Source organism: Heptranchias perlo, chromosome 34 (genome assembly GCF_035084215.1).
Source record: "Heptranchias perlo isolate sHepPer1 chromosome 34, sHepPer1.hap1, whole genome shotgun sequence".
Lineage (NCBI taxonomy): Eukaryota > Metazoa > Chordata > Chondrichthyes > Hexanchiformes > Hexanchidae > Heptranchias > Heptranchias perlo.
Window position 1 is genome coordinate 14,993,111 of NC_090358.1, and position 20,495 is coordinate 15,013,605.

The 20,495-nt window shown below is 40.3% G+C and overlaps 1 protein-coding gene across 3 annotated transcripts in view; it reads left to right on the forward strand.

Annotated features, from left to right (window-relative positions):
- The first annotated feature begins 256 nt into the window (after positions 1 to 256).
- Positions 257 to 20,495, forward strand: part of LOC137301828 (SHC-transforming protein 1-like) — a 90,113-nt gene continuing 69,874 nt past the window's right edge. For 2 of the 3 annotated variants that reach the window (XM_067971486.1, XM_067971488.1), the window contains exon 1: positions 4,102 to 4,230. The gene's annotated coding sequence lies outside the window, so the exon portion shown is untranslated. Of the gene's footprint in view, positions 344 to 4,101; positions 4,231 to 20,495 lie in introns of those variants that run through there. The other variant, XM_067971487.1, reaches the window with a different exon arrangement.

The following is a 20,495-nucleotide window of genomic DNA, read 5'->3' on the forward strand; positions in this document are numbered from 1 at the left end:
ATTGGAGTTTATTATGGCTTTACTGTTACACAATAAAGGATTCTTGGTCAATTTGTAAAAGGAAATTCATACATTTTAGAACTGATATAAATTAATGGACAGCCTGGGTAGTTAGTATTTCAGGTATTCATGAGTGGTTGCACAGGAAAAAATTATATCTAGTAAAAAGTTATAGTTAGAGCAGCAATTGTTTAAAAATGAATTTATAGTCACTACTTCCTTACTCTCTGCTTACAACCCACTAAATAGTTAGTGAACTACAGTTGAGGTTCCCTTTTTCTTTCACGGGTTACATGTTGCAGTCGTTTGGTCTCGCTGGAAACTCAAATGATCATTTTTGCGTGTAAGTAAAGCTTTCTTTTGAATAAGGGTCTGAGCTGTAGACTGAGGTTTTGGATTTTTACAGTTAATTTACTTGATTGGGAAGCAATTAGCGTTCTACCAGTGGCTCCTCCCTTACAGCACACTGTAGGTGCCAATTCCATTTCATAAGGCATTTTGCGGTGGTTACTTTTCGTAATTACCCACCAGCTCCTGCAACTTTTTCTGGGTCTGATTTGCTAATGTAAGAGGGAAGTTGCTAGCTTTACTGAAGCTAGCTAAATCGGGCATTGAAGCTGCCTGTGATTCCTATTATTTAACTTTTTTTTGGCCTCAAGCACACTGAAGGGCCACTTTAGCGATCTCAGCAATAAAAAACCACCAGGGTCGGCAGAGTGATGAGTGGATGCTTAGGGTGCAAAATGAATCGGGCCTCACAATACTGCTGCTGCAAAGAACTAAAGGGATGGTCCATTAAAAGCTAAGGGAAGCTTCCTTTGCTTCTAGTCCAAATGGCCACACGAGCAAAAATAAAAGCAAATACCTCTGAATTGTGCTAAGTGTTCATTAAATTACTTTTGCATCAAATATGAAGCGTTAATAAGGCTATTGCATGAAATGTGCACATGCTCCAGCTTGAATGTAGAACAGCTCTGAACTACAACTCAAATCGAGATGGGGGCAGGGCATGTTCTCCCAATTTCTGAAGTGCCTCTCTGCATCCCTGACGCGCAGGACTGCAGAACCAACCTTTTTAGTTTCATCTCTCGCGTTTGCTCGGTGAGGTATTTAGAGCTTTCATATTCCTGGTAACTTGAAGCTTGCCTGTGGTCGCAGTTAGAGTACACCGCCCCCCCACCCCCCGCAATTGTTTTCTTTCAAGACTATAATTTGAGGAACCTCTACCCGATAACGTAGCTGAGGTCTGGAATTCACCATGTGGGAAGTCACAGTGGTAGATCTGTGTGCCCCAGCATTCCCTGGGGCAGTTATCAGCATGCTGATGCATCGCACTGTGGCTGATGGAAGCACTTAAGAGTTGGTATGAAGCACATAACAAGGGCTTTGCAACGAGAAAAGTGAGCTGAACGCAAAGAGCAACATACTCTGTACCTACAATACTTCAAAAATTGGAACTTTTTCTGAACTGTCTAGTATGTTAATCATTTGGGCGATTTATTCTCTTGTAATCATCAAGATGAGGGCATTGGACACCAGCGCCGTGAAACAGAACACTTCTTTTGTGTTGCCCGAGGGCTTATATGTTCCGAGAACCTGCTTCCTATAGGCAGCCTCAAATTGATGGGTGAGAAATCACAGGCGATTGCAGGATATGAGCAGCCAGCGGACAAGGCTCCATGCCAGGGTCGGAAAATCAGCCCTCCGTGGTCAGCATCAAACATTCCCAGGTCAGGAGTGGCACAGCCAGCGGCAGGGTGAAGTTCCCTTTGCATTGCCCCAACAGTTGACTTTGAAAATAGATAGGACATCACACGCCCTCAATCCATGAGTGAGACAATGGGCTAGTTAAGTGTATCCAGGAAATTGGTACATACTGCAGATGAATGGTAATGTGCAGCTGCAGACATGTCAGCCCACTCGCATGGAAAATGAGAGCTATTCCACTTTTAGTTAATAAAAAAAAATCGATGGAATGTTAGAAGGAGAATTACATTACTAGTGATTTTATTACTAACAGATCCTGGCTAAGGTGCCATTCCTATACTAGGCTCCATTCAGTGTGTTATATTAAATCCAACATTTCAGAATAATACATCCTCTCACAATGAAAGTGATATTGCTCGAGTAATCATTGATTCTGTCAATCATATTCTCGAGAACTGGTGTGACTGCATCTAAACCCAAGTGTCTTTATTAGTAACTGATAGTTTCACAATGCTAACTCCTAAATATAAATGGCATTTGGGGCTCAACATTAAGGCTTATTTAATTGCAAGACTATAGTGTTTAGAAGTGATAAATGATCAGCGGTTGTATGATCACTAAGTGTTGAGCTCAATCTCGGAACAACTTCTGCCACAAGAATACATATTTCCGATTTGCCCCTCCCCTCCCGTAGGCCTTGACTCAGGCTGGGACTCCATGCTAACAGGCAACAAACAGCAGCCCTCTGGTACCCCGCCCATGTGGCCAATCTTCATGTCTGAGCCCAGACAGTCTGTATTGGCAGGCTATTTGACTGTGGAGGGCATCACAGCTGAGATCAGTCCTGTCCTCGTCCAGTATCCACACAACAGATTTTCCAATAGGGCTCACTGGATAACGGTCAGGAAACAGAACCCTGGCTGACTTTTCATCCTTCCACTGAAGGTAGATCCATGACTGCAATCAGATAATTCAACTCAGACCAGTGATCAAACCTGGATTGTGTTCAGTTCCATAGGAACAGGAGTAGGCCATTCAGCCCCTCGAGCCTATTCTGCCATTCAATTAGATCACGGCTGATCTTTATCTTAACTCCATCTACTCGCCTTGGTTTCGTAACCCTTAATACCCTCTCCTAACAAAAATCTATCAATCTCAGTTTTGAAATTTTCAATTGACCACTAGTCTTGACAGCTTTTTGGGGGTGAGAGTTTTAGATTTCTACTGCCCTTTGTGTGAAGAAGTGCTTCCTGACATCACTCCTGAATAGCCTAGCTCTAACTTTAAGGTCCCTTGCTCTGGATGCTTCCACCAGAGGAAATAGTTTCTCTCTATCTACCCGAGCAAATCCTTTAATCATCTTAAACACCACAATTAGATCACCCTTTAATCTTCTATATTCAAGGGAATACAAGTCTAGTTTATGCAGTCCTCATAATTTAACCCTTTTAGCCCTTGTATCATTCTGGTAAATCTACACTGTACCTCTTCCAAGGAAAATATATCCTTCCTGAGGTGCAATGCCCAGAACTGAACGCAGTAGTCTAAATGTGGTCTAACTAGAGCTTTATACAACTGTAACATAACTTCCACCCCTTTGTATTCCAGCCCCCTTGTGATAAAGGCTAACATTCAATTAGCAATTTTAATTATTTTTTTACCTGTCCACTAGCTTTTAGTGATTTCTGTATTTGGATGCCTAAATCACTCTGCTCCTCCCCAGTTCCTAGCTTCTCGCCATTTAGAAAATACTCTGATCTATCTTAGTCCAAAGTGGATGGCCTCACATTTCCCCACATTGAACTCCATCTGCCACAGTTTTGCCCACTCAATATCAACATCCCTTTATAACTTTCTACTCCCATCTACACTATTTACTGTGCCACTTAACTTGGTGTCAGCAAACTTGGATTCAGAGCTCTCTATTCCTTCATCTAAGTCATTTATAAATATAGTGAAAAGCTAAGGCCCCAGTGCAGATCCCTGGGGAATATCACTAATCACATCCTGCCAATTGGAGTACAATCTACAGTGGGGGACAAACTTATCAACTAAGCCATTTAGGAGCTCAAAAGAATACATATTTGTCAAATCTGAGGTGTTTTCTCAGCTGCAGCATGTGAAAAGTTTGCAAAACACACTTGATAAACAAGGACCCCACAGCTGATGTTAATGCCTGATATATTTTGTACAACCTGTGAACATTACACTTGATTTACTTTGGCAAAACCTGTATTTTTTTAATAGATTGCAGAGCTTCTGAAGGAACTTACATATTATTTCCTGTGCTTTTAGTACAGCTCGATGTGTCTTATTTTGCAAAAATAGCATTTCCACATGGTTTCCTGATCTGTTACGGTATACTGCATGCAGCTGTATTGCTGCTAATAAAAGTGGGCTACAATTTGTTCAGTTACTCTTCTTTTGAACGTGATAAAAGTAAATATCTGCGATTTATTGAACATCCCAGCATGGGCTAACTCATCATCTTATTCTCTTAACGTCGCAACTGATATTTGTGAAGTAAGTAAGCCATAAAAGTAACTTTTGAATTTGATTTGAAACAGTTGTGCAATATTTATCCATACAGTCACACTGTAGAAGTAAAGCATCTTTCTTTATACAGAAATCCAGTCAATGATCATGGCCTTTGGATACATTTTTCTGACTTAGGTCTCATCTCTGAAAGATTTGTATTTTTGCTACTCTTTGTGTTTTGCAAACTAGCTTTAAAATATAATATAATAGTTGCCAATTTATTTTTGTTATGCAGCAAAGTGTGAATGCAATTCCCGTGTGTATATAGCTTTAGTCTATATGTGACATAGAATACAATGAATGGACTAGAATTAGCACAAAGAGATTTAGAAAGGGACCTCAAAGTAATAATGAACACCTCACTTTCAATGTGCGGAGAATGTGACAAAGTTAATAGAATGTTGGATATTTAACTGGAACAGTAGAGCACATGTCAAAAGAGATTTTGTTAAGGCCTTAAGAAGTGCAATGATATCTGGAATATTGCATTCAGTTGTGCTCACTATTGCTGCAAAAAGGACGCGCGTGTATTGGAGAGGATGCAGAATAGAACGATCCCAATTGTAAAGGGGATGAGTTGTGGGGAATCTCAAGTCTAGAGAGGAGACAGTAGATTTTACAAACTGGCAGTGCTGGCGGGGAGCTTGACATGCTCAGTGTGCTCCATTCCACCAGCCTGAATTTGTAAAATCTACGCCTAAGAAGGGGGCGACTTCATTCAGGTAAATAAAATAAATGGTATAGTCCCCACCATTTACACTGCCTACGCTTATCATGGGCAGTCGCCTATATTGGGCAAATGGCACTAACTATTTTCCATTATCATAGGAGTCAATTACAAAGGCACCGCTTATAACATATTTAGCGCGCCGATTATTTCGGGCATATTTTGTCATGGAATCCTTCTTTTAACAGATTTTCCTGCTTCAACAGCTGCAAGTTTTCGTCCCTCGTCTATTTCTCGTGTTCCGGCAACTACATGAGAATTTGTTTTTCTTCTTGCGCTTTCCTTTCTTGCTGTGCCACTTCGGTACTCTCCCATTGGGTTGGATAAAAGGTCAGTGCCGCAAAGTCGCACGGCCTCTTCCTGCTACTTGTTACACCGTCCACCGCTGATAGCAGGCAAATTACGTTAACACCAACACGCCTGTTGCAAGCGGTGGGGACTGTATTGATAAAATCAAATGACAATATTACTTGAAAGTAAGTCAGGCCAGTAGAGGACTAAAATTTAAATTGATGAAAAGTAGATTCTTTACTTGCAAGTTCTTTACAAGTTCATAAATGTTTGGGATCATTTGCCAGGTAAGGTTTTAGAGACAAAAGCATTAGGGGAATTCAAAATGCATGCGGTTACTAGGCTGGGAGAATTGGGATACCTGCAGGATACACTCTGATGTGCCGAATGGCCTTTTCTTATCCGTGACTGCTCTTAGGTTTTAAAGCTGCTTCCCTCCCTTAGACTGCAGCCACATAATGTAATTATTATGGGTATAGACATTTGTGTAGACCTAATGGCAATCACTGGGATTTGGTGCACAAAAATGTGAACATTTAAAAAAAATAACCCTCCAAGCTGTTAAATCTCCAAACATATGAATACCCAGTGTACTAGAAGACTAGCCAGTATCCCGAAACTGACCGGAGCAGAAGTGAGTATTTTTGTACGGGAATGTAACAGTCCAGTGATACACTGGTCAAAAAATCAGCAATTGAAACTACAAACGTTTGAGTTTGTGGCACTGTCTCCCATGTACAAGGTAAAATCTGCTTCTTTTTATTTTGCTGCAGCTTCACACCAGTCAATCCTACAATGTTTGCAGAAATCTAAATTTACACCTCGCAATTGTCACAGATTTTTTAAAAAGCAGCCAATAATCCAACCAGTGATATTCTGGGAACTGACCCTTACACTAGAAAAGCTTAGAAGGGAATATATTGTGAGCACACAAACGTGTCTCACTTGAGTTTCATTTTGAGATGTTTCCTTTGGTAATGCTAGGGTCACTTCTCTCTGACCGCTGTTGAATGTGTCAGCTCTACCGATGCATCTGTTCTGGAACGGTTCCTGGTTCAGTGTCTTGACTGCTATTGCTGAATATAAAGAGCAAATAGAGAAAGATATGCATCTTAAAATCAATGGGAGTAGAAAGTTCCAGAACATATCAGATGGACTGATTTGATATGTCTTTTCTTTCCTTCCTGCCATGATTAGGTAGGATGGAGAGTTATTTTGAGTTCCCCAGCCTGTGCTGGTCTGTGCTTATGGAAGGCAAGTTGAATCTAAAGTGGAATAGCTGTCAGCTTTCCTTACTTTGAGGTTTGATTGAGAAATATTAAAGCGTATGTGAGCTGCTGCGACATAGGATGTGGTAATGTCCTCTCCAAGGACATGAAGCTAGAAATACATAGGGGCAATGCCAGTGGTGATGAGCTGTATTAGAGTGTGCCTGTTACAGAGGCATTCCTGCAGCTTGAATACCAGATACTTATGTGGTGAAAATTGTGTTGTGTGATATTAGCATGAAAATGAGTTACTGGGTTTGTATAAAATCACACTGGTGATTAACAAAAGGCTTAATCCATTTTGATAAAAATATTTGTATGCTAATATTGCACATTGCAATTTCACCCCGTTGCTCCTCCTTTCCTTCTATATGTGTCCCACTCAGTGTCTTAAAGGCATAGTCCACTGGTGTGCACTCCACGTTTGGTATAAATGTAATGTACCCAAAAATTTCTATTTAACTTTGAGGATCAGTAATTGTGTTCTTTTGGCTAGATGGAGGCAACATAAAAAATGGAAAAGACACCTAATCAATATTTTAAAATATTGTTCCGGACTTCCTCTTTTCCTGAAGGTGTGGACCAGTTCTGGGCTACTGTTCCATGGACATTGGCCACACCCTGCTCATTTGCCCAGTCTTCATTTTTGAGCCCTGTGATCATCAGCAGACTATTTGAACATGGAGGGCATCACAGCCAAGCCTGATCCTGTCCGCACCTCGTGCACACACACGGCCACCTTCCAGCAGAGGTCACTGGGGAGCGATTAGGAGACAGGGACACTGCCGAATTTTCCCCCTTTTAGCCCAGAGACACTGTTCTCGATTTGTGGAATCGGTATCATCAACCCAGCTGAGGTTAGTGCGGATCAATGTGGGGCCATCCAGGCCTGTAAGACTCAGTTCAATACAGAACAGTCCAGACTGAGTAATCAAAGGAACTTACAAGCAATCAAATAAATATTCAAATCATTTTTACATCTATACTTTTTTTCACTTATTGGGTAGTTTATACTTTATCTCATAGTATGGTACTATGTGCTGTTTTTACATATTAAAATAGAAATTGCACTGTTTGTAAACATATCAGCAATCATGTATCCATTTAAAATATGAACACAAGAAGAGATTTAATCTTGAGGACTGCAATAATGGAATACGAAAGAAATACTATACAATCGGAAATTAGCATAAAATATTCATGAATAGCTAAGGGTCTTTTTTTAAAATTCGTTCATGGGATGTGGGCATCGCTGGCAAGGCCGGCATTTATTGCCCATCCCTAATTGCCCTTGAGAAGGTGGTAATGAGCCGTCTTCTTGAACCGCTGCTGTCCGTGTGGTGAAGGTTCTCCCACAGTGCTGTTAGGTAGGGAGTTCCAGGATTTTGACCCAGCGACGATGAAGGAACGGCGATATATTTCCAAGTTGGGATGGTGTGTGACTTAGAGGGGAACGTGCAGGTGGTGTTGTTCCCATGTGCCTGCTGCCCTTGTCCTTCTAGGTGGTAGAGATCGTGGGTAAGGGAGATGCTGTCGAAGAAGCCTTGGCGAGTTGCTGAGGTGCATCCTGTGGATGGTACACACTGCAGCCACAGTGCACCAATGGTGGAGGGAATGAATGTTTAGGGTGGTGGATGGGGTGCCAATCAAGCGGGCTGCTTTGTCCTGGAGCCCTTTTTTTTGATAATGACTATTAATGTTAGTTCTAACTGCTATAACAACCTTTATGGCTATTAACATATTTAGGCTGGAATACTAGTAAAATTATGCAGTCAGTTAAATATTTAAGAGGTAAAAGAAAATTGTTTTAAAGAAATGAATGATATATATGGCCTAAAAAATTGCTATTTGCAATATTAGTCTTAATGAATGTATAGGACATCGCTCTGTTTGCCTTTTTAGCAGAGCTGCTACCTCATTTATTTTAAATGGGTTGATACCAACCTTTAAAGTAGCAGATAGAGGAATGTCATATGAATGCACTCAGTATCCATACACTATACCACAAACAAAAGTAGAGAGGTAACGCTGAATCTGTACAGATCATTGTTTAGGCCGCAGTTAGAACATTGTGTCAAGTTTTGGGCACCTTACTTTAGGAAGCATCTCAAGGCCATGGAAATGGTTCAGAAGATATTTACTAAAAGGAGTATAAGGAATTAAAGGCTTTAGTTATGATAGAAACTGGGGCTCTTTTCTTTGGAACAGGGAAGGTTAAAAAGATCTGATAGAGATGTTCAAAGTTATGATAGGTTTTGATGAGGTAAATAGGGTAAAATATGTTTCCACTGGTCAATAACTCTAACTTGAGGACATAAATTTAAGATCATCACCAAAAGAATGAAGAGAGAGGTTAGATGAATTGTTTTTTATGCAGAGGGCTGTTAGGACATGGAAATAATGATGGAAGCAGAATCCATAATAGCTTTAAAAGGGAAGTGAATTAATATCTCAAAGAAAAATTTTAAAAGATATGGGGAAAGGCTGCAGTCTGCTGAATCATGAATGTAGGTTTTAGGCCAGTGAAAGGGTTAATTCAGACGAGCAGGAAATGCCTTTATTATAAACGACTGCCATGCAATGTGGTGAACAGGCAGAGGTCAATACACGCACGGATGTGTTCAGATTACCATTTACAGCGAGCAGCCCACTGTCACCACGACCCACAGCATCGTGTCAGGGAGTTACACTAAACTCACTAATTGGTTACTTACTGGCTGTTCAGGAAGCCACCAGAAAGTTGTACAAAAGTTGAAGTTGCTAAAAATACACCATGGCAAGTTTGCAATTCTGCTTTAGGAGATTATTTTCCATACAGAGAGAAGCAGAAGTCTACTGATTTGGAGTTGGAGTATTATGACTGTCAAATTAGGACTTCGGTAGAATCAATGCAATTTTTAAAAAATGTTGTCTTTTTATCCATTTTGCTCTTTATGGCCCCTTTCTCCCCTCTTTCCTTCCTTCCTCAATTGATTAAATGCAGTACGAATTTAAAGTTACTCGTCATCATTAAAATATGAAAGCAGATTTTCAGTGATGTCCATATAGACAATTTAGAACTGTATCCTACTGAATCAAATTAGATTATACCAATATTAAATTATTAAATTATAAAATTGACATGAATAACTCCATTTATAAGAAACTAAAGCAGCTTTAATAAAATGCCATCTCTGCTTAAAGTCTCAATCTTTTACAAATAAAAAGATTAGCTACGGTTAGTGCAGTTCCCCAAAGTAAAATTAACTAGATAATCAGTTCTGCATATGTATTTTGCCTGAGAATTGGGAAGATTTGCCTAACTGAAAAGGAATAAGTCAGAATGATGGGCAGCCCAAGAGTCTCAAACCCCCAGTAACTTGAGCTGTGCTCTGCCTAACGCAGTTATTTTCCAACTTTCTGTGGAAGGATCCCGTACAAACGTTAACAGGCAGACTTAAATGTTGGCGGCATGATTAAGAAGTTTGCAGATGATACAAAAATTGGCTGTGTGGTTGAAAGTGAGGAGGAAAACTGTAGCCTGCAGGAAGATATCAATGGACTGGTCAGGTGGGCAGAAAAGTGGCAAATGGAATTCAATCTGGAGAAGTGAGATAATGCATTTGGGGAAGGCAAACAAGGCAAGGGAATACACAATAAATGGGAGGATACTGAAAGGTGTAGTGGAAGTGAGGGACCTGGGAGTGCATGTCCACAGATCCTTGAAGGAAGCTGGACAGGTAGATAAGGTGGTTAAGAAGGCATATGGAATACTTTCCTTTATTAGCCCAGGCATAGAATATAAGAGCAGGGAGGTTATGCTGGAACTGCATAAAACACTGGTTAGGCCACAGCTTGAGTACTGTGTACTGTTCTGGTCACCACATTACAGGAAGATTGTAATTGCACTAGAGAGGGTACAGAGGAGATTTACGAGGATGTTGCCAGGACTGAAGAATTTTAGCTATGAGGAAAGATTGGATAGGCTGGGATTGTTTCCTTTGGAACAAAGGAGGCTGAGGGGTTATTTAATTGAGGCGTACAAAATTATGAGGGGCCTAGATAGAGTGGCTAGGAAGGACCTATTTCCCTTAGCAGAGAGGTCAATAACCAGGGGGCATAGATTTAAAGTGATTGGTAGAAGGATCGGAGGGGAGCTGAGGAAAATTGTTTTCACCCAAAAGGGTGGCAGGGTTCTGGAACTCACTGCCTGAAAGGGTGGTAGAGGCAGAAACCCTCAACTCATTTAATAAGTACCTGGATATACACCTGAAGTGCTGTGACCTTCAAGGCTATGGACCAAGTGCTGGAAAGTGGGATTAGGCTGGGTAGCTCATTTTTGGCCGGCACGGACATGATGGGCTGAATGGCCTCCTTCTGTGCCATAAATTTTCTATGATTCTATGATTAACAGGCAGCTGTGGCTCCCCTGCAAATATTAATAGGCAGCTATGGCTACCAACCCCTTGAGGTTGTTACCACCCTGTTAAAGCTAGTCGAAGGCAGTGAAAATCGACCCCATTAACTTTTAACTGTGTATTGACTTTTTCTCATCTTATGTTTGAATTCATGTCCCTTTGTCCTGGAGATTGTGTTCATACTGAGCATCATCCTGGGGTCCAGTTTATTTATTCATTTGAAAATCTTAAATACCATAATAGGTTCACATGTAAGCCGCCCTTTTCCAATGTAAATATCCTTAGTACTCTTAGTCTCTCCGCATAGTTCAGGTGCCCAAACCCATTTATCAACTTAATTACCTAATGTTATTTACACTTTAGTAGATATCCTCCAAAAAAAGTGTTTTAATTACATTACATTAAAAAAAATAATTTTGTTTAACCTTAGTGAGAATAAATCACTAAGTAATATGGTTGTTACCTCCAGACTCAACTATTCCAATACTCTTCTGACCAGCCTCCCATCGTCCACCCTCTGTAAACTTCAGTTCATTCAAAACTGATACCCATATCCTAACTCGCACCAAGTCCCGTTCACTCATCACTCTTATGCTCGCTGACCTACTTTGGCTCCCGGTCCAGCAATGCCTTGAATTTAAAATTCTCACCCTTGTGTTTAAATCTGTTCATGGCCTCACCCCTCCCTATCTCTGTAATCTCCTCCAGCCCTACAACCCTTCGAGAACTCTGCGTTCCTTCAATTCTGACTCTTGCTCATCCCCGATTTCCTTCGCTCCATCATTGGCGGTTGTTCCGTCAACTTTTTAGGCCCCTAAATTCTAGAATTCCCTCCCTAAACCTCTTCACCTCTCTACCGCTCTCTCCTCTTTTAAGACTGAATATTAAATTTCTTTGCTGACTGGGAAATCTAGACTAATAAAAGGCATTTCCATATATAACCACAAGGTGGCATTTTAAGCTGCCTGAAAATATTCAGCTCAGCAAATTTTAAGCATGTTAAGAAAATGGCAGTGTAAATACAGTTCAAAACCTAATTCTGAAAAAAGATAGAAGTTGGTCACTTACACGTTCTAAAGGCATCAATGCCAAAAATATTCATTTCTCAATAATAAAATACATATCTTGGTGCAATAGAAATTAAAATTATATTTGAAAATTGTAAGCATGAAAATGTTACATAGGCTTTAGTGAGTCACAAATTGTAAAAATTGAAATCGGAAAAGTAAAATTGTAAAAGCAAATTGCCAACATTCTTGCTAACCCATGCTGTCTGATTTCCACTGAGACCAGACCTTGACCTGTGACATGGGCTCGGTTTCAAACTCACTTTGTGTTTGATCTACTTTATAGGGGTCATTTTCTGACTTTGCACTTCCCATGGGGAACTTTGTCCATTGGAGCACATATTGGAAATTTGGGCTCATACTGTGCACGATTATCTGACTATTCAATTTAAATGTTCAGAAAATTGTGTGTAGCACTCGCCTGAATTTCCGATTTGGGCTAGGAGCCAGTTGGAATTTCCATGTGGACAACAAACTTAATGGGATCTAAAGCAGTGTTTGTGTTTGTGTTGTTGCGATACAACACCAACATGGCCAACAGTAATACATGTGAAGACATTTTACTCTTAAACTGTTTCCATTGGCCTGATACAAGTCTCTGATGTTCCATCCCCTGACGCCAAGAGTTGGGAGATTTTGTTTTGATGTGCCGCTAGAAGGATAAAGATCCCCTAACCATTTGGCTTGGATTTTCTAAAGCACATCAGCTTGAAATTTACAACTAATTTGAGAAATTGTAACTATAGTAAAACAAGGGTGTAAAGTGGTTTTGGGTCCTTATCAATGCAAATATGGCCATATAACTCACAAGACAACCAAGTGTACTGAAACATTGGGATGTTAGATCCCCTCTAGGAGGCCATCTCACCTGTTTCAGTTTGCGGGAGTGAAGTATATGTAACTCCAGCCTAAGAAGTATCTGTGAGAAAAGTTGTGTCACAATAGAGACACAGAAGCCAATTAAACAAAGTGATTTGCTTGGCCCTCAACTAGACCACTGTCAGTCCCCTATTCTCCAACAATCTGTGCAAGGAAGTTTCAGATAGACTGTAGTGATCTGGGCCGGAGCCAGGGGATAACTGCATGCAGTTGATGGGGCCCCTGGGTGTTAGAAAATTCTGGAATGTGGCATAGTTTCAGTTTACTTTTGTGTTAATACTGGAGAGTCCTAGGAAAGCAGATGAAGTCACCTTGTCAATTGACCAGAGCACCGGGAGATGCGTTTTGACATTGATGACTGCCTCACATGTTGCTGGAAATTCTGAAACAAACTATTGTCATAAATAGTGAGGATAGTGGATACCTCAAGTGTTATGGGCATTGCAGAATCCAAATTGCCTGACACTCCAAATCCTCCTTAAACTCCTCACAAAGACATTATATCAATTGTTTGCTTAAATGAAATCTAGTGATGTGATTACGTTTTCTTTATTAAGTGACACAATGTGAGCTTAATAAACTATGTCTAGAGACGCTTAAAATTGTTTTTATCAATTTCTACAGATAAATTCCTGGGTTGGTAAAAATTAATTTGTGGCCATTTTTTGCCTTCAAAAACCAGAATTTTCCCTGCTCCTAGGGACAGCATCACACGTATTGTGCACACAATGTCCACGGTGATGTACACACATCCTGGTATCCAACTTTCAGCAGGAAATTCTGGAAGGGAAACAATCTGAGCTAAGATATTTGGTAATGCTGCTCATTGGCCTTGTAACAATAGGAAGAAAAATTAAGGTGTTGCTCTGAATCCTGAATAAATATGAATGCTTAGGTTTATCTCCGGTATGGTTGGTGACTATTTAATGATTCATTCAATTTAAGAACATAAGAACATAAGAAATAGGAGCAGGAGTAGGCCAATCGGCCCTTCGAGCCTGCTCCGCCATTTAATAAGATCATGGCTGATCTGATCCTAACCTCAAATCTAAATTCATGTCCAATTTCCTGCCCGCTCCCCGTAACCCCTAATTCCCTTTACTTCTAGGAAACTGTCTATTTCGGTTTTAAATTTATTCAATGATGTAGCTTCCACAGCTTCCTGGGGCAGCAAATTCCACAGACCTACCACCCTCTGAGTGAAGAAGTTTCCCCTCATCTCAGTTTTGAAAGAGCAGCCCCTTATTCTAAGATTATGCCCCCTAGTTCTAGTTTCACCCATCCTTGGGAACATCCTTACTGCATCCACCCGATCAAGCCCCCTCACAATCTTATATGTTTCAATAAGATCGCCTCTCATTCTTCTGAACTCCAATGAGTAGAGTCCCAATCTACCCAACCTCTCCTCATATGTCCGCCCCCTCATCCCCGGGATTAATCGAGATTAACCGTGCCTTGTTAGTCTCTTGCTTGTTTTCTTGAGGTTTAATAATGTCCAAAGTAAAAACTGATTTTTACTGGGTTTCTCTGAACTTACCCTGGTTTTTTGACCTCTAATTGTTTTCCCTTGATTTTCTTCTGGTTTTAGTTCTTAAAATTGAAAGCTGAAAAACACCCAAAAAATCCATTTAAAAACTGATTAGAAAAGACCTCAACTGGACCTAAGTGATGTGTTTTTTGCCTCTGCCGTCATCAGCATTTGTTAGTGGGTCTGGGCTCATCCGTATTTTTATGCTGATCTTGCTATGAGAGCCCTGGAAATATGATTTTAATATTCAATATTTGAAAAGACCTGGCTGTGCTTCCCCAGTTGGATATTAAGTTGTACATACAGTGCAATTAATAGCAACAGATGTCTCTTGTATGCACTCAATATATACATTGCAGCAAGGTCACAAACAAATAATAGCGCATAAAAGAATAAAATGGGAAACAACACTTGTTGGAGACTGCAGATATATTTTGCATTATAACATTGTGAGGGGGGGACTTTTGTGACTTTGCAAATAATGTAATATATAGTCCTGTGATTTCCGCTTCCTGCTGTGCAGTGGGACTGGGCCCTGAAAAGGCACACCCTCACCAGCAGAGCCACACAGAGCTGTCAGTAATTTTCCTGAGTTGTGATACTCCCATCTAGTGGACCAACTAAAATATAAATTCATTCATTGGCCCAGAATTTGCTGGGGAAATAACAGCGAGTTCACGGCACTAACATTATCAATGGTTTAAAAAAAAACAGCAATTTGTGTCGAGGAAGAGATACACCGTGAGTTGCAAATAGCCACAAATTGCTGGACCATTTGCTCCTCTCTGCCGTTAGCCTCGCAAAAATGGGAGCTCACAGTCAACCTCCTCGTGAGTGTCAAGAAATTGCTGGATTTGCACCGTAAATATGAATTAAACTCGTCGTAGAAAGTTAACGCTGCTATTTCACAATGTAAGGACCCTGTTAATGGGGTGATTTATGGTCCTGACATGAAACTCAACCTTGGAGGCCCAGAAAGGGAACAGTTGAAACAGTGGAGTCTTACTCCTTCCTGCAGGTAGTAAATTGTTCCTAGAGGCTTTTTAAATTTTAAAATGAAAACATTTTTTCTTACTTTTCTGTCTTTTTTTTCTCTCTCTCTCACTCTTAATCCAATCTTTCTTTCCCTCTCTCTATTTCTCTTCCTGTAGCTAATTTGACTCTAATTCACCATACATCGTTTGCTCTGTTTCTCTATCCTTAAATTTCATTTGTTAAGGAGATAGACTATTGGTCCCATCATTCACCAATGTCCCATTATCAATTCGCAACACAAAAATAATTGGAGCTGAAGGGAATGGAAAAAGATCAATCTCATAGAGCTCACCACAGGATGCCCCACTCCAGCAAATTCTGGTCCATTATATTTAGAACTACAAGGGAGCACTGATGGAATATATAAAGCACTTCTGACCGTAGAATGTCAACCACTTTTTATACTTTAGCCCTGCATTTTTAACCTGTTCTAATTACTTTAATGTCATAACATAAAACTGAATATAAACCATCTACAAGAGACTCTTATAGGAACAGGAGTAGGCCATTCTGCCCCTCGAACCTGTACTACCATTCAATTAGATGATGGGTGATCTGTATTTTAACTCCATCTACCCGCCTTGGTTCCATAACCCTTAATACCCTTGCCTAACAAAAATCTATCAATTTTTGAATTTTCAATTGACCTAGCCTCAACAATTTTTGGGGGAGAGAGTTCCACATTTCCACTAGCCTTCGTGCGAAGAAATGCTTTCTGACACCATCCCTGAATGGCCTAGCTCTAATTTTAAAGTTATGCCCGCTTGTTCTGGATTCTCCCACCTGAAGAAATAGTTTCTCTCTATCAAACCTATCAAATCCTTTAATCATCTCAAACACCTCAATTAGATCACCCTTTTATCTTCTACATTCAAGAGAATACAAGCCTAGTCTATGCAACCTGTCCTCATAATTTAACTCTTTTAGTCCTGGTATTATTCTGATGAATCTGTGCTGCACCCCCTCCAAGACCAATATATCCTTCCTGAGGTGCGGCGCCCAGAACTGAATGCAGTACTCCAGATGGGGTGTAACCAGAGTTCTGTAGAACTGTAACATACCTTCCACCCTTTTATATTCCAGCCCTCTTGAGATAAAGGCCAACATTCTATTAGCCATTTTAATTATTCTTCCCCCCCCCACCCCCAACATACTTGAGCAATCCTCAAATCTAGACAGGACCAGCATACTAGGATTTTTTACTGGAGACTATTCGAGGGGAAAAAAACCTACATTTATCAGCACGCCAGCAAACTCCAAAAGTAGCTGGAAAACTATGTGTTTTGTATATAACAGTAGCCAGGTATTGCTGAGTAATACAGCCCTTCATCTTCAGTAGAGACACAAAATGGCCTAGTAACAAATATTTACCAGTTATTATGGGAAACCTTAAATTTGATTGGCAAACAAATCCACCCTTGGCTATTCTACCTTGTCTTCAGTGTTTATTCGCTGATAGTTTGGAGTAACACAGTTGAAAGGCTCAGTTGTCCTCCAAAACCAGCCCATGCCTTTCATCAGCTCAACCTGTTGTCTTTAATTCTTTCCCAGGAATCCATTCTTTTGTCATAATTAGAATTTTAAAAACAGTTTCAACTTATTAGTTAATTCCTGATCTTTACATCTGCGAGAAAAAAATACAATTTGAGTGAAATCAGTGAGTGTGTACTAATTTATTTCATAGTTATATTTGCAACTTATTTCCTAATATATAGGCTGTATATACTATACCTGAGGATTAGTTTGTTAGTCCCTGTTGATTTTCAAAGGCAGGATGGAACTACTCCAGTTTGAGATGCACTAATTATTGCCACTCACAATGAAATGGTCTCAAAAATTCGTCAATGTTCTAGTGGGTAAAGGCATCGACCAGTGGTGCAGTAATTCATACAGGCCAGAAAATCCCAGGTTCATTTCCCTGCCTGTGTTGAGTTTGCTGGTCTCAACTGTGACAGGAGTAGGGGCATTACAATTGGCCTGTACTGGGTTAGGAAACAGCAAAGTTTAGCAGGGTTTCTGCCTCTGTTCACTACCAGTGATTTCTGCTGGAAAATGTACAGAAACCGGATGAGGACAAGAGTCGACTTGGCACTGATGTTCTTCACAGTTAAATATTTTGTCAACAGTCAATGTCTGCGCTCACACATGAAAAATAGAGACTTCAGCAAGGTACTGGAGAACTGCCAGATGCCATAGAACTGTATCCAGGCATGAGTCAGCGCCTTCAAGGGAGCAGAGGAGAAAATTGGAGGGGGGTTACTGGAGCACATATATTGGGGAGTGGGGAGAAGGCAAGGGGACTGTGCACATTGTATGTCACACAGTTATAGTATCTGTCTTCAGGCACTCTAGTTGTTCAGCACTGAAAACTGGGTCAGCACCATACCCAAAGAAGACCAAACGAGTGATGGAAGGAGACCAAATTTCATGGGTTTGCTTTTCTCTCTCAACACAAAAAAGTCATAGGGGCGACATATTTGCATGTCCTAATTGGCCTTGTGGCACTACATCTTTTTAATTTATTTTTTTCCACAAATTTTTCTTCAGACTTTCTCCACTCCTCTCTCAATATGCTGATTCATGCTGGGATATCGTTACATCCACAGCAACAATCCTGTCACCTCATCCTACTGGCCATCCTTCATGCATGACTAGTCAGTGAGTGTTGCCAGACTATTCACCCATGGGGCCATCACAGCTGAGCGTGACCCTCGCCCAATGTCCATGCATATATTGATACAGGCATATAAGACTAGTCAAATTGTAACATGTTAATCTTGTAAGCACCAGAAGGATCCTTGCCAGGTGCTCTTGAACAGGCTCCTCACTACAGTCTCAGCAGATGTTGTGTCCTTGAGTCAGTGTGGGTTCTGTGCTAACTAAGGTGATCTTCACATTTTGTCAAGTGGAGGAGAAGGTTTCAGAGCAGAAGCAAGACCTGTTCATGTTGTTTGTTGACTGAACAAAAGTGAATGTCAGCAAGGACAAAGAGGTTATGAACTATATGAGGAAAGCTAATGCTGCAGTTGAAAGCCTGGAGGACAGAGTAATTGAAGAGCATGACCTGAAACTGGGAACAAAGATCAAGGTGCACCAAGCCATGTTGGTACCATTCTTCCATACAGCTGTGAGAAATGGATTGTTTACAGACATCACCTGAAAGAACCGAGAAAAGTTCATATGCACCATCTTAGGTTATTAAAGATTCCATGGCACTATTCGAAGAAGAGTAGGAATATCTTCCTGGTAACTTGACCAATATTTATCCCTCAACCAACAGTCCCAAAACAGTTTAACGAGTCATTTATCTCATTGCTGTCTGTGGGACACTGCTGTGTGGAAATTGGCTGCTACATTACAACAGTGATTACACTTCAAAGTAATTCATTGCTTGTGAAGTGTTTAGGATGCTCTGGGGATGTGAAAGGTACTATATAAATGCAAGTTTGTTCTTTCTTTCATTACTGCTACTCTTAGGGCAAAATTATGTAAGAGATAGGCAGAAATAACCAATATAGGGGTGATGGTAATGAGGGCACAACTTCATTGGTCAGGACATGTCGTCTGAATGGATGATACAAGGTTACCAACATGCATTTTCTATAATGAATTACACACTGTTAGTGTGTACAACCACAGCGCTCAACATAAACACTACAAAGAATGTTCTGAAATCAAAGCTGAAAGTCTGCTTAAGATCAAGAGACAAATATGAGGAAGTAAAAGCAGATCACCCAAGATGGCGGAGCACAGTTGTCATTGCCAACTTTGAAACCAGTGAGAGCACAATACATGAGACTAAGTGGATGGAATGAAAATTTTGACTGCTGGACCAGGGACCATTTGTGCATGGCCAAATGCAGCAACGTAGATTAACAATTTTGGTGTGATTTTTACAAAGTACTGAAAATCCGAGTATTTGTTGCAAGATACAACCTTGTAATTAGTGTTACTCATGTGAAGGTACTTGCTTTCATCTAAGTCTTAGTCATCTTAATTTCTTGCATCTGAATGTCACTAATAATACTGTAATCACCTGTGTGCTGCCAGCAATGAAAGGGACAGCAACATACTCACAGGGAGAGTCATGCAATTAAATTGAGCTTTTCAAACGTCTCAAGGAGAATGGAAGTACGTACATTATATAAAACTGCAGATGTTTGAGTGTCCTCTGAAGCTGATCAGAGAACTTAATGAACCACGTCAGTTTCACACTCACAATTAATGGCATCATCTGGACCCTCTGATTGTGTTACATCCTTGGAAACACATTTTCAGGCATCTGTTGTTCTATATGTAACACAGGTGTGGTGACTGGATGATAGTATAAACCATAATTAGCATAATTTTAACCCAGCGGTTGAGTTACAGCTTCACATTACATTCTAAGGCATCTTATATGTTTTCTATAATTCAAAAGTTTGAAGGTAAATTTTACAAACTAATAGGAAATGAAAGAACAGGGAGAGGCCACTCACCCCCATCAAGGCTGCTTTCTCCATAGACGTGTACAATTACTATTCATCAACTCCACTGCATCTACTTAATATCCTGAAAGTTCTGCATAAATATTTCCTGATCCCTAAACATAATCAGGGGTAATTCCAGAATATAGTCCATCCACCAAATCTTCTGATTCCATCTTGCCACCTGCCCTTCTATATGATTCTCCACTCCCTACCCCTTGGTCTCTGCAACATAGGAACTATCATGTCTTGTAGAGTATTTGATCACCTCAATCTACGCATACTAATGTATAAAATATATAATGCATGAAAATATAAATATGATTAATCATTATAAATGCTGTCTTGGCACCAAACGTCTCTCATATCATCATAACCCAGCTAGTAAGGGACTCTCTCCTCGCCCCCACCTATCCCCTGCTGACTTAAAAGAATTCCAAAAAAAAAGTGAATGGGGAGACTGTATGGACAGTGAGTTATTCAGTCCAGGCTGGTGAGATGAAATTCTTTTCCTTTTGTCAACTATAAGTTGGGTCTTACATGAGCTTGGACAGTCTGAACAAAGATCCCAGTGAGTACAGGCTCATAGTAC